Below are 15,251 nucleotides of genomic sequence, written 5' to 3'. Positions count from 1 at the left end.
TTTTTTTGTGAAACTCTAAATTCTGAGGGAAAGTCTTGGATGATCTGTGTCACAGAAAGAGGCCACACTCAGAGCTCAGACCCTCTGCTCTAAGTGACATTATGATCAATGCTAGAATGGCAAATACATTTCATGGCCTTTTGTCTCCACTCCACACCTGTCACAGCCGTCCTTATTTTCCCTTTGAGGAGAGAACTGAACAGTAAAGTTTGAAAGACTCTATTTCAGACTCAGTTAGGCCTATGCCACCTCCTCATGGCTTTGGTGGATTTTGTCTCATAGCAAAGACGGGGATAGCAGGAATGATCCACAGTGATCAAGTTTCATCATGCCAGGCGCCCTTACCCCTCTTCTCAGAGCCCAGAATTCAGTGACAATGATTCATACTTTTCATTTTTTTTCCTAAACACCTTGTAAATCTGATGAGCTGAGAGCAGATCCTGCTTGCCATATGGAGCCTGCATGATAACTTGAGGCAGTTGGCACTTGTCCTGGACTATGCAAGTTCAAGTCTCAGCTATGCTCCCAAGCAGTATGGCCTCAGGAAAGTTCCCGGGCTGGAATGCAAGTTCCGTCCCATGATGCCTGTAGGACCTGTTGCTCAGTTTGCTTATTTTTTTGAAAGGAGCTGACGGCAGCCAAGGTAGCTGCCCATGGTGCTCCTCTGAGAGGTAAGAGGCAGCGCTCAGCCAGAGGCCTGAACACCTGGCAGCGTGGCGAGGCACCTGGTGCTGCTAATAGTACTCAGCTGGCGCTGTGTTCCTCACTGTCATTAGGTGTGACCAGGAAACCCTGGAGATCCACAGACTCCCGTGCGCCTGTGGCCATATTCGATTGTGTGGTGTAAAAGCAGAGGTCATGTTGGCGGAGACCTCCCACGGGGCTGTTCTGGATGTGGTCTGAGGTGCAAGGCTACTGCAGAGCTTCTCCGGGAAGAGTGATAACTCTTCCAGCCCCTATTGAGGAAATCCTCAAAGGTTAAATTGAGCTCAGATTTGAATTCTATTAGAGGATCTGATTCATGCAGGCCTGCATTAAACCAGCTCAGTGACCTTGCAGAATGCCCTGGAATTGAAGGACTCTAGAAGAGAAGCATCGAACATCTTAAAGATGTCACCCCCTTTTATTCTTAGAGTGTTTCATCTCTTGAGTTCACATTAACCTCAATTTTACAGTTATATATTTAAAAATCTTTACCTGAGAATAGAAATTTTTTTAAAAAGCAAATTAACCAAGAGGTTGTTTGAAATCAAAGACTTGTTTCCTATTTCCTCTGACCTTACGGGTAAGTTTTTATAGGCAGTGAGTTACAAATAACTAGATTGCTTTTTGATTCCTAAATAGGATTTTTTTCTATCAGTGAACTGGTACGTGAATAAGTGGCACTGATGTCTTCTCAGCACTGAAATGAAAGATACTCTCATGGAAGCCTAATGGGTGAAGTGCTATTGCTACATACCATTTCCTAACATGTCAGAAGAGATCTGGGCTGGGCACGTAGCTTAGTGACAGAGTGCTTGTGTAGCACGTATGCGGTCCTGGGTTCCAGCCCCAATGCACAAAACACAAATATAAAAACACCTGAGCTCTACCATGGGACCTAGGAGAGAGTGATAGTTGATGGATATTGATATTTTGCACACTAAACACTGTTTTGTGTGGTTTCTGATCTTCCTTCTAACCTCATAGGATTAGTATGACGCAAGTAGTAACTGTATTTTAAAGATTAGGACACAGAGACAGAGTCAGCCGGGGACTTGTCTCAGATTACCTAGCCCGCCAAAGTAAGTCCCAAGACAAATTCAGGAAGCCTAGCTTAAGATCTGGGTGTCACGACAACTCCCTTGTGTGGCCTGGCTCTGAGCCCTGCTGCATGAGGTGGAAGCCTCTGGCTCATCGTGGCAGGAAGTGGTGACTCTTGGATCAGGGAAGTGTGTAGTAGTCACTCCCTAGGCATTGGCAGTTGGGCTCTAGTTGTGTACAATAGGTTAACCAGAGAGGGGTGGCAGTGCCTGGCCAAAGGCCCTCATAAGGCCTCAGGCATCTGTGCCACTAACCAGTCCCTTGCAAATCCTGGCTTGAAAGCACAAGACACAACACATGCTTTACCCATTCTCCCGGATGAAGCAGAGATTCTATCAGTACATGTGCACTCAGTGCTCATTAGCTAAGGAAAATCCAGAGCAGGTTTGCTTTGTGCTGTGTGACCAAAGATGGGTTTGTCGGTTTTGACTGTCCTCGAAATAATTTTTGATCACTCTCCATTTTCAGTCCTTCACATTCCATTAGAGGAGCTCTTTCAGGCCATTGCACAGGCTCTGGGACATCTGCCTCAGTGGGGATGGAAGGACTTGGTGGAGAGGGACAGTTTGGGGCTCATCCAGTCACCTCCACAGACAAAACTAAGTGGCAGAAGTGCATATGTTGTGCTTGCCTTTCTGCCACCAAGAGGCAGGGTAGCCTTGGAGCAACATGACCACACAGATGCTTCTGTCCCAGCGGGTCTGGTCTGGCAGCTAGTGACTGGGAGCCTGCCAAGGGCCAGCAGTGCTTTCCCAAGCATTTTGGTGGAGTCCTTCTCACACATTGTAAGATCCCAGGGTTGTGTTTACTGAAGCAAAATCTCTACATTAGCCTGAGCTAATGAACAGTACATTATTCTCTCCTTCTCCTGCCCTCCTTTTAATATTTTTATTCTGTTTCCAAAGGGAAAAGAGAAATACCTCTTGTGTTTATTTTCTACCCTTTTATCTCTTTTTTGTAATTTTCATTATAGCATGATTAATCTTACTGGAATGTTAAATAAAAGGGTAGGCCACACCTATTGCTTTGGGAAGAATTATTCAGCTTCAGGTAAGTTCATGCTGTTTCACCTAATCCTCCTTGCATCCATATTTGAATGGGGAGTACATCATAGACTTGTCAGTACTGTCTGGCCTTTGGAGGAGGGCAAGGTTATTCATAAATTGGGGCACAACCTCCAAGGATGCTTTAGGCTTCTCAAGGAAGCCTTCCTAGCAGATTTTTCCATATATATTACTTTGAGGAGGTTGGGTACCTCACCATCACCCTGCTCCAAATACTGCCCTGCTGCATTGAGTGCTGTTTAGTACCTAAGGTGCAGTGTGGGCTTCCTGATGTGTCTGCCCAGCGGGGAGCACAGGAGACCTTGGGGAGGGGCTGCTCAGGAGTTGTCTGCCGTTTTGGGTGTGGAAGCACAACTGGAGCAGGGACCATGTCTCTACATTTGAAGTCTGGATGGATGCCACTGCTCTGTGCACCCGGGGACACCGCTTTCTTCATCTGCATCTGCATCTCCATCCCTAAAGATGCTACGGTTTCTCACCATTGTCATTCAGTGCCTCACTGTTTCCTGTTTAGCCAATTAATGTGCTCACACCTCTGCCCAAAGTGCCTAGAGTATATATCTTCATTTAAACCATCTGGGGGGAGTATTTTTCCTTGACAGAACCTTGACTGGGACATATGCTTAATTCTCTATGATCTCATTTAATTTTGTACCAAGTCTATTCAACATCCCATAAATATTTATTGTCTATCACTTCAGACAGTAAGGAAGGCTCAGAGGAGACCAGAGAGAACCCAAGAGACTCAGTCTTTGGCTTTAATGGGCTATGGTCTGATGCTCACACCAGCAATGTGGGTCCCATTGTTGCCATAATTTACAGATCAAAAAACAACAGCTTGGGCAGTTCAATAACATGTCCAGACTATACAAATCTGACCCACCTGCCCCTAGACCCCCTGCTTCTGGCCCTGCATCTCGGGAGTCAGTGATTTTCCTTTGTGCCTGGCATGTTCTGTTAGCCACCACTTCCAAGATAGCTTCAGACCTGTGCTCTTGGTTTTGTGCCTATAATTCATTTTTGTTGCTGTGTAAACTGGTGGGCAGTATTTCTCCCTAACTGGGAGAGGGTCATGTAGTTTCTCTGGGTTTCTTTCCCGTCCTTTTACGTTTCTTAAAAAATCATTTCCTTTATTTTTTTTTCTTATTTTCTTGCCACTAAACGCAAATATCACAATCTTTGTCTTTTATTTATTTTCACACACTCAAATTTTAAAATTGGTCGGATGTGGAGGGGCAGTGTGGTGTGTGTGTATGTGTGTGTGTGTGTGTGTGTGTGTGTGTAAGCACACATGTATGTGTCTGTGTATGACTGATTAATCATCAGCAAGAGCACAGTGATTCATATAGACACACTCATTCATACACACAGAGTAGGAATGTTGCACATTTTCAGACTTGTTGATGAAGTGGGGATTTGATTCCAATAGGAATATCATTTAAGCCCTTATTCTCTGCCCAGGGCTCACTGTGCATAATGCTTTTGGGTTCTAAAAAATATTTCCATGTTGTATGTTTTGCATTTTTGTTTTTACTTTCATATAAATAGCAAGAAGTTTTGCTGAGAAGAAATGATTACAAATCCCAAAAGGTTGGTGTTATGTTCTGAGCTTCAACATGCAAGGATACAGTGGATTTCAAACTTGGCAAAATCTCTGACTTGGCAAATGTTTTCATCCTTATTTATGACAGCTTGGAAGCTTCCATTTTCCAGGGCTTATAAACGATGCTGCTGATTTTGTCTCCCTTTTCTGTTTTCCTGTGAATTATGAAATAACTAGCCTGAAGGTTTCTTTCCTTTTAATGTTAGCCTTCTTGCAAGGAAGGCAGAGAAAGTACTGTAGGAAGCATGTGTGTGTGTGTGTGTGTGTGTATGTGTGTGTATGCACACATATGTATGCATGTTTGTGTGCTCACAAATTATGGTAACCTTTCCCTTCTTGGTTATGAGGTACATTTTACATATTTCATGCAGGAAGTATTTTTCTCTTTCTTCCCTTTTAATTGAATAAAATCTGGAAATGTTGAGGTTTGGGTTGTAGCAAATGAAACCTTGTAGCTGTCACTGTTGTCCAAAAGGACTGCTTCACAAGAAGTCCTCTGCAAGTTGATAAATCCTCTCCCCTCAGTAGCTGGGATTCCAGAACAAACAGGTAATGAAGAAGGTCTCAGGGTTTTTCCTCATAGCATGAGTAGGTGGCTCGGGGATCCTCATGGCTATATTCTTCACAGGAAATTGTTCACATGGCAGAACATATGAAAGGCTGCCCACCCCCACACTCTTATTCTCTTCCCTTAACTCCTATTCACGTCATACAGTGCACTTGCCTTTATGTTTTCTTTACAGGAGTTTTCCTCCTTGACCTAAGACAGCTGCACAGAAGTTGGGAGCCTCCATGGCTGGGGGGAGTAGATGTGTTTTGCACAGAGTAGCTAATAGGAATTTTCAGGTGCAGAGTGTGTCAGCATAGCATCAGACATTGAGGTGGAATTCAAGTTGTAAAGCTCTTCATCGGAAGGAGCTCATGAGTGAAGACATGGGGCAGAGACTGGAAAGGGCCGCAGGAGCTTCTGACCGCAGTGCCAGGACCTTGGGGTGGCAGCGGAGGATTGCTCAGGTCCCTGCAGAGCCCCTAGTGGGAAGGCAGTATTGAGACATCCTTGAGCCAACAGTAGCTGTCAGGGAGCTTGTTGGCTCGCAGGTGGGCACTGCCATAATTTTTCTGCCACTCTCTGCCATTGGCATGAAAGTAGCCCAGGGCACTCAGCCTTTGGGCAGATGGGACAATTTCAGAGTGCATCAGTCAGGGTCCTGTTCCTGAACCTCTGTGAGGTACATTCTTGGGGCTCACATGCAACAGATGCTGCCTTATCTCGGCTGCTTTGAAAGCTCAGCTGGTTGGGTATGGAGGGACAGAGGACTCCTGACCTCTGTGTCCCAAGTGCCCTGCACATTTCAGGCTCAACAGCACTGGGTCCCAGTGCTCAGGGAACCTTTGCCTCCTCCCAGGACCAGTGAGCAGCTTGCAGTGGTTAGAAGGGCTTCAACCAGACACCTTGAAAAAGAAGTACACAGAGTGCTAGTCAACATTTGGATCTCTTTGAAATATCATTCTTGAGCTGTAGCCAGCAGTGTATTTATGGTAACATAAAACAACATCTGAAACTAAGACCTGGTTTTGTTTTTCTCACCTACATCGTTAAACTACAAGTGATTTTTATTTCATTTCGTTTTGTGTTCCTGTCAAATGCATTTTCTATTGTGGCAGCTCTTGTTATTGATTCATATTCCTCCAGAAGAGTGTTTATGGATGTGTGTATCAATACTTTGCCAGGCATGAGGAAAGAGTTGGAGTGGAGCAGAGAGATGCATCCTCTTACACAATTATTCTCTCTGGTCTCCAACAGCCCTCACACTGGAGTGCTTTCCAGAGATATCAGGCTTCGTTCAGATTCCACAGAATTTATTGGCCACCCCTCTGCATTAGACCACAGGTTGAAGACTCAAGTGACTTTCAGGGATAGGGACTGTGCTTGAGTAGCTTGGTGACAAGGACTGCCCCCATGCATGAGCAAGAGCAACCCCAACACTGGCACACATTACTCTACAGAATGCCAGGTTTGGAGCTAGATGTTCTGATTTTTCAGGAGCAAGGAAGATCTTGTTTTTTGTGTAAAATTTTCCAGTTTTTAAGTGTTGGAAATCCCATGTATTTTAAAAAAGTCTTTGTGACCCAAATATAACATGTCTTTCTGCCTGCTGTGATCTTGCTGGACCTTGGTAGTTTCCAAATAGGATTCCTTCATATTCAAGCCTTGGCTCTTGGCTTGGGCTTTTTGGCAGGAGATATTGAAAGGGTATTCACGTGAAGGTGATTTACCAAGTGGATATCTGGAAAAGGAAGGGGGAAAGCAGGACAGAGCAAGGAGAGACAAGCAGGGATGTGACAAACAGTGGCTTCAGCCCGACATCTGGATCAGAAGTTGTCCTTCAGAGTTGTCCAGCCTTAAGCTTAGGGATTGACTTTCATGTCAGTCACTGCTGAGGGCTGCAGCTGGAAAGTGAGGGCTCCAGAAACTCAAAAGCAGTCCTCTAGAGGGGAGGGGAGGATGCTGCTCACCACCAGGGTCAGGATACCCAGTAGCAAAGACTTTGGAGCTGAGTGCCTGCCCCCCAATCCTTGACTTTCCTAAGCCCGCAAGCAGTGAGAATTGCAGTCAAGCTTGACTCTGAACTCTGGTCTTCTGACTGACTGCATACCTGTGCTTACTGACACCTGTTCCAGCAGCTCCTTAATGAGATAAACATGTGGGATTCAAATCATCTCACATCCTGGCTATCAGTGTGCGGGCCCCTGTCTCCCATCTCCTCTTTTCCTCTAGAAATGGCTGGAGAGAAGGTAGCAGGGCTATCTGGAGAAGGATGATGAAGCTCAATAGGAAGTATAATGGATCTCTGGAGCCAGCAACATCAGACCCCAAGCCCTCCTAGGCGAGCCTGCAGTGGCTTCCAGTCACCAGTTGCTTTTCTTTGGTTGGGAGACTCCATAGCTGTGACCCAGACCATGTTCCTGTGTGCTCTGTACTCCAGTGCTGAAGTCAGAGCTCATGAAATGTGCTTGCCCTTGTGCTGGTGAGGCAGATCTCACAGGGGTGCCTCGAGGTGTTGCTACGTCTTGTAGCTCAATATTCCAGTGTGCTGTTCATTGACAGAATGTAGCACTCATCAGTGTTTAAAGATAGACCCTGTAGCAGGCATCCAGCTGCCCTCAGAGGAAGCCCAACAGGGGTGGACAGGAGGGCAGCAGCGGCAACCTCATCTCCTAAATGGACGTCTCTGGACTGTGTGCAGCTCAGAAGCACAGAGATCAGATTCATTTTCTTTTCTCTCTCTCTCTCTCTCTCTCTCTCTCTCTCTCTCTCTCTCTCTCTCTCTCAACTGGGAATCAAATTCAGGAAGGGCCTTGCTCTTACCAGGAAGGCACTTGTGCCTCTGAGCTCTACCCCTGGCCCAGACTATTGAACCCAGCACGTTTGCTCAGCCAACCACTTCCCATGCCCCTGCCTTGTTTGGCAGCTTGCTCATCCTTCTATACTTCTTGGGGAAGTGCAGCTTCCTCTGCTTCTGCTCTTGAATGCTGTCTTGAAATCAAGCCACATTTCCCTGCCCAAGATCCTTCAGACTTCTCCCATTTCCCCCCATTCTCACCTCCAGGACCTCCCCCTAGGACCTCTGTATTTGGGAGGTGCAGCTGTGTCTTCTTGCCCTTCTTCTATGGTGTTTCTAACATGGACCACACACTATCTTCCTCAAGTACAGACTCAAGCATTCACACACCCCTGCTGGCTTGCACAATTAAATAGATCAAGTCTAAGTACCTCTAAAGGGTGTTCAGAGGTGCGTGTGATGGCATATGCCTATAATCCCAGCACTTTCAGAGGCAGAAGCAAGAAGACACCAAGTTCCAGCTCAACCTGGGAAAGTTAATGACTTAGTGACACCTTGTCAAAAATGTTGGGAAAAAAAAGGATGAGAGTGAAGTGGAAAGGAAGAGGAAGGGAGGTGAAGAAATGAGAAGGGAGTTGAGGGGAGGGAAAAGAAAAGACAAGAAAGAAAAGTCGCTTGAATGCCAACGCCCTTGTGCTCCAACCCTAACTTGCCCAAACATCTGCCCCGTCTCCCAAAATGTTCATCTAGCTGGGTTTCACCTGCCCTCTCCCACTGTTGTGTATTTCCTTTGCCAGAGTCTCGCCACCTACCAATTGGCCAAGGCTTGGCTTAGCTTAGATGTCCCCTCCATAAGACAAGGTCAGAGACATCCACTTGTGAGGCAAAGGGGGCAATTAAATGGGAAAAATTCTAGCAGGATGTGAAATGTTTTAGGCAATACATTAATGGAAATAGTGACACAGTATGAGCAATAGTTAAAAATGGGTATCAGTATCACTATACACTTTTCAAGGTCAGCCCCATATCCAGAAGCTACTGCACAGAATGAAGCCATCTTTCTTCCTTTATAGCATTTCATGCTGTAGCTGATCTGCTGAGCAGAGCTGGGTCCTCTGTTCTGCATTGAGATGGATGGCTCCAACGCACTGGTCTATCCTGTCAGGGGAATTCACTGTATTTTCAAAGAAGCAAGAAGAATCTCTGTGATCCTCAGATGGGCTCACTTTTGGAGGAATTGAAAGAACTTGAGGGTAAAGTGCTGTCTTCAGGAACAGGCAGCTTCCTTAGGATCCTGAATGAATCCACATCTACTCTACGAACAGCAAAAGCAACATTGTCTTGGGCAAGTTCTCTGTCATATGAGCTAGGATCATCATCCTTATCTATTAGTTTCCCATAGCCACCAGCACAAATCACCACATCTGTGATTCTGTGACTTCAACTGCAGGAATTTCTTCTCTTAACATTGCGGGGCAGAGGTCTGCAACCGAGCTGGTGCCTGGGTGGTTCTTCCTGGAGGCTCTGATGGTCTCTCTGAGCTTCTGGCAGTTCTAGGAATTCCCTTAATTATTATCACATTGCTACAGTCGCTGCTTGTCTTCACGTTGCCTTTCTGTATGATCTGGTGGCTTCTTCCTATCGGTTAAGAATAATTATTATCTGAAATTCAGCATGATTTTGTCTTGGGATCCTTAAATAAAATTGGTGATGAGCTGTTTTTCTAAATAAGATCAAGGTCACAGGCCTTAGAGGTCAAGATCAGACATGTATGTTTCTGTACATCACTACCAAGCCACTACACTTGGGAGCAGAACTTTAAACTGGGAAGCTGGAAGTGTAGTAGAATGAATGTACCTGGGGAAGGTTCTCAGGACTTTTGTGTTTAAATCACCACTTAGCCCCTAGTCTCAGCTTCCTGTCCTCTAAAACAGGGGCAGCAATTTCTACCATTAAAAGGTACAAATGTATGACATGTGCTTGAAATATACAGTGAATATTTAAATTGCAATTATGTATAGTAAAAGATACATTGCCAATAATCCCCCTGTTACTTTGAATATACTTGTCCCATCATTCTGGCTACTTTCTGAAGTAGTTCTGGAAATCCTCCTTTGTGAATGTCTTTATGAAGTCATATTAAAAAATAATGATGAGCTTTGCGCAGTGGCAGTATTGTAGCCAATGAGGTTTATCCGAGGCATGATTATTGCTAATTGAAAACTTTAAAAAATAATGATGAATGCTGTTGCTGTGTGCCATCCCACAGTGTGAATGGCAGTATGGTGTGTTGGTCCACTTATGAACTCAAAAACAGTATGGTGAGTCTGTCTACCTTGGGACTCCTAGCTCTTCCATACAGTAAAAAGGACCCCAAAAAGTAAACATTTTTAGCCAATTTAGGATATCCAGGCAGCCAAGAAAAGGCAACTAAAGAAACTCATGAAGGTAGACTTCCAGAACTGCTTTAGAAAGTGGCAAGTACAGTGGAATAAGTATGCTCAAAGTAAGGGAGAGTACTGTGAAGGGGCTTTATGGCAATTGTCTTTTACTGTAATAATTTCTTTTAAATTTTAAGCATCCACTGTATTTTAATATCATATATATATATATATATATATATATATATATATATATATATATATATAGCACATAGTAGAACCACACTACAATTATTACCTATAGAAATTGCCACCAATAATTTATTCATAAAAATGTTTAATTCCCTAGACATGAAGGTGGAAGAGACATGTTGCATGGCCTTTAGTCACAATAGAACTTAGATTATGTTCTGTGTTTATTGAATGAATAAATGAATGATCACATCTGAAGCCTGTCACAGTGCTAGGCTTGTTCTAGGTAGATCCAGGACTTTGGCTAGACAATTTGTACGGCATTCTGCCTATATCATGAAGATAATGCCAAACTTTGAAGAAAGCTCATTTTTCTGGAATGTTCTTAAATGTCCTTTAAGAATATTATTGCACTATCATTCTGCCTACGAAGCTATCAGAATAGGTTCTACAGGGAGTCACACTGGGAGGCCACACAGAGCATCCCAACTAGAGAGAAACTGGTGGAATGGTCAAGTGCCCCTTCAGATGCCTACAGGGACCAGGAAGATAGCAGAATGGCAGATGGAAGGTGAGCTTGTTCTACAGACTCTGGACAGAGTGTCAGGGGTCTCGCAGCAGCGCAAGGGCAGCCCAGAGGCCGCATGTCTAGTGCACAGATCTAGCTGGTACTCACTTGTCCTTTTCCTAGACATTTCTCAAGCCCCTTGTCTGTGTCTTACTCTAATTTAACAACTGGTGGCGGGGGAGAGACAAAGTACTGATTTCGAGGGACTTTTATTTTCTGAACTCAACTCCAGCTCCAGTTTTCTGGTCAGAATCCAGGCCTACTGTTGCCAAGTCCTGTGCTTTTGAAAAAGAAGCATCCAGAGTTTTGTGTTCAATCTCCTGATTTCTTAATGTTGGCAGACGTGAACATTTTTAACAGAATGCTGGGCTGGCCAGATGAAACTTGCTGCTTGCTTCAATTTGGCTTGCGAGCTGCCAATGTGTGGCCCTTGGGATGGACTCCCATGACCTCTACCTTGAGAAACATGTTCCTAATATCTGATTACAAGCTCATTCTCATGGTCCCGGCCTCTTGGAAACTGCTAACAATTTCTGCTCCTCTGCATCTTTTTTTGGCTTAACGATTGTCATGCACTCCACGGCTGCCCCTCCAGTTGAGCTAACTTCAGTTTATCAGCTCTCCCCTTTCAGTTCCACCCCTAAACCTTTGCTTTTTCATATCTCAAAGCTGCAGAAAGGCTGTAAGCACTGTGCTTTACCCCCTGAGAGCTGGAGAGTCAGCAGAACTCTCAGGGCACTACCTCGAGATGAAAGCCTACTCTGCTTCTGCCTCTTCCATTTTCACAGGCACTGAGCTGCACTGACTCCCAACCTTAGGTGTGATATTAATTTCTCTCCAAGGGACACGGATTTAATAGATTTTTTAATTAACATTTTATAAAATTGGAGATGTCATCCTTTATGGAAGACTGATACAAATGTCTATAATTACATTTTTGGCACTATATCTGGGGAATAGTCTAGAAATGTTTGTTTTAACCCTTTCCTAAGGTGTTCTGATTTATGGGCCAGCTTCTGCACGTGCACCTCTAGCAGGCCCTGTTGTCATAGTAACACAGAACATCATTTGTCAAGGAGCTATGAATTCATTCTGTGTAGAAGCTAAAAATTTATCTCTCAGGATTTATTTTCATGACAGGGAAATTTTGCATTTACGTAGATTTGTTCCTTCTCCCTAATTCTGTTTGTCTTTAAGGAGATTCGACTTCAGGTAAAGATTTTCTAGAAGGCAAGATGAACCTCCTGCCTTTTATTACCCCTTCATAAATGAATTCTTTTATTTATTCAAAAAAAATTCAAATGGACTCATTACCAAAAAAGAAGAAAAAGGAGGACTGAGGAGAAAGACAGAGACAGAGACAGAAACAGAGCTTTTAGAAATAGATAAGAAACTAAGTGAACTTATGAGTAAATTTGAGAAATAATCCAGGAGAAAGCACTGGATATATTTTAAAATTATTTAAAAAACCATTAGATTTTGCTTGATTCCCCCACATTTGGAAATTTAGTATTATATTTACTAATTTAAAGTTATAGGGCCAGGGAGATGGCTCAGTAGATTAAGCACTTCCTTGGCAAGCACAAGGACCTGAGTTCAATCCCAGGTTCCACAAATAAATAAATAAATAAATAAATAAATAAATACAGTTATAACATTAGAGATTTGAAATACTCCATTTCTTCTATCTTATTCCTTAAGGCCATGAGCCCCTTTAGTCATGCCAGCGTCTACTGTTATTAAAACACCTTTTACCTAATGTCTTTTATAATCCAGGCCCCATGGATTATATTTTCACATTTTTAAAGAACTAAATTGTGCCTCAAGTTAAATATGACTTTTGTTTCTTTAAAAAATATAAATGTCTTTTTTATGGTCATTTGGGGTGGATAGAAGAGTGCAGCACAAGGAAAGAATGAAAATATTAAAAGCTGGAGAAGACTGAAATATTGCTATACTGACCTCTGTTCCTGAGACCTGTGGGCTGCACAACCGGTGCTTGTTCCAGGAGTCAGGCAGATGCATGGGGTGGTGGCGTGGGCTGGTAGGGACTGTGCGAGGGGTAGCGTGCCTGCCTCAAGGTGCGTGTGTGGCTTCTGTCAGAAGCATCCCCTCCTATTCTGCAAAAGTATTTCCCTCCTCCTTTCCAGTCCTCCCAGCTCTGTATTGAGAAGTGAAAAGTTTGTATTGTTATATGAAATTTCCTGATTTTAAAACACTGGTCAGTCATGTAAAGCATTTTCTTCATAAAGTTGTAGTCTAACAAAACAGATCTGCTGGCAGGTTTGCTCCATGGACTCGCAGATGGAGCCTAAGGGACCCTGCTCGCTGGTTTACAATGACTTTACTTTTCTAAATGAAATGACTAGAACAACAATTTTGCTCTCCAGTTCTTCTCAGGTCATGGTCTGATAAATATTCTTTCTGGTGGCCTCAAGTGACATTCTGCTCATCTGGTGTGGTTTGAGCCCCAGACCATATATGAGAGGAAGCAGTTAGAGGACACTGCTCTCATCCACAAACACCTCCCTGACATTCCAGGATAGATGGTGGAAGCCTACCAGGTGCCGTCTGGGACCGCACGGGGATTTATGATGCTCACTTTTGGTCTCAGATGGATGTGGCACTTTAATCCTTTTTGCTAAGACCCATATTTTTCTTTTATATTTGAAATTTGTGGACTGGCTGCTGCAGAGAGAGCAAAGATGCTTTGTCCCCTCTGGATTTGAGAGTGATTTGCTTTTCATTTATCAATGGGAGAGCAACAATAATTCTTGGAAATATTCTATCACAGATATGTGGGACAAAGCTCCTTGTAGCCATTAGCACTTCAGAATGGGAGAAGGTTGGGGATCAACTGTTTCATCACTGGTGGACACTCCTTAGCTGGTGGCAGGAAGTGAAGTTTAAAACAATGCAGCATTCAGGTGTTATTATACTAAACGTAGGAACCTGGTGGACCTAACAACAGGATGTACTTGGTGCTGATTTTCCACTGCACTAAAATGCTTCCTTTAATGCTTTGTCATGCACCCTACATATAACCCCTACTCAGAGTCCTCCCAGGCCTTGGGTGCCTCCACATGTCACCTAAGTTTTCTGTACCTAGAATTGTATGCAGTGTCTTGTGTGAGTCTAATCCTGAAGGGTTTTATTGAGTCTTTATGAACTTAGAAAACCTTGGTTAAGGGTCAGCCAGGTAGCTCAGCATACTAAAGTGTCTGCTTAGGCAGAAGGCAGCAGCCAGGGTTCAATTCCAGGCCCCATCTCCAGGGTGTGCTGAGATGGCCGCTGAGATTGGGTGTGGTGGCGCTCGCCTATAATCCCAGCACTTGGAGGCTGAAAACAGGAGAATCACTACGAGTCTGAGCTATGTAGTGAGATCCTGCAGACACTGTATTAAATGCATAATTCATAAATAAATACATAAAAGAATAAATAGATAAATAAAAAGAGAAATAAAAACCTTGGTTAGAAGTGTGCTGGAAGAAATTTCCAAGTAAGCAGTAGTTGTTAGAAGCTGGCATCATATGGGGGCCTCATTCCTTCTCCATCTCTTCTACATGTTTACTGCATGTGTGTGTGTGTGTGCATGTGTGTGTGTGTTTGTGTGTTATTAATCTTTCTGAACTGCTCTTAGTGTGTAAGAGAAAAAGAAAATGCTATAAACAAGGCATATTGTTGATCAAATACATTATACCCAATGTCACATGGGTATTAGGTTTTTCTCAATTATTACACAAAATTTTTTGAAACAACATACAACTATAAAGAACTAATTTTCATACTCATGTTTTTACATAGTTCTTTCTCTCAGTGATTGCTAAAACTATGCTGGTATTGTCTTTATAAAAGATATATAAATTATAGAGAAAGAGGTAAAATATTCATATACATATGCATTCCACATTAAGTGTCCCACTTAGTTTTTACAATTTTTTAAAGAATACAAAATAGTAATAGAAAAAACAGCATTAAAAATGATATGAAGTTTCACTTGACAAAGTGATAGCAATTCAATAGTGGTTGCTGTATTACATGATGCTATCTTCAAATTAGTTGCTCTGGCTGCCAGATATAACCATGCAAGATTTGTTTAAAGAAAAAACATTAAAAAATAAAGAAAAGAAAGCCAAAACAAAACAATCACAAAAAAGTTATAAGAAACACACTCAGCCACCTTATATTTGACAAAGGGGCCAAACATATTCACTGGAAGAAAGATAGCCTCTTTAACAAATGGTGCTGGAGAAACTGGCTCTCTGCATGCTGAAAACTCAAACTTGACCCAGGTCT

The 15,251-nt window shown here is 43.2% G+C and overlaps 1 protein-coding gene and 1 pseudogene across 1 annotated transcript in view; both read left to right on the top strand.

The window, feature by feature from the left end:
- The window catches only part of Ntrk2 (neurotrophic receptor tyrosine kinase 2), a 388,716-nt gene that overhangs the window by 149,962 nt on the left and 223,503 nt on the right, over positions 1–15,251 (top strand). The window lies entirely within an intron of this gene.
- LOC111812070 lies at positions 9,970–10,054 on the top strand (annotated as a pseudogene).

The sequence above is a fragment of the Octodon degus genome, unplaced genomic scaffold (assembly GCF_000260255.1).
Source record: "Octodon degus isolate 3935 unplaced genomic scaffold, OctDeg1.0 scaffold00111, whole genome shotgun sequence".
NCBI lineage: Eukaryota > Metazoa > Chordata > Mammalia > Rodentia > Octodontidae > Octodon > Octodon degus.
This window is presented reverse-complemented; position numbering and strand designations above follow the sequence as displayed.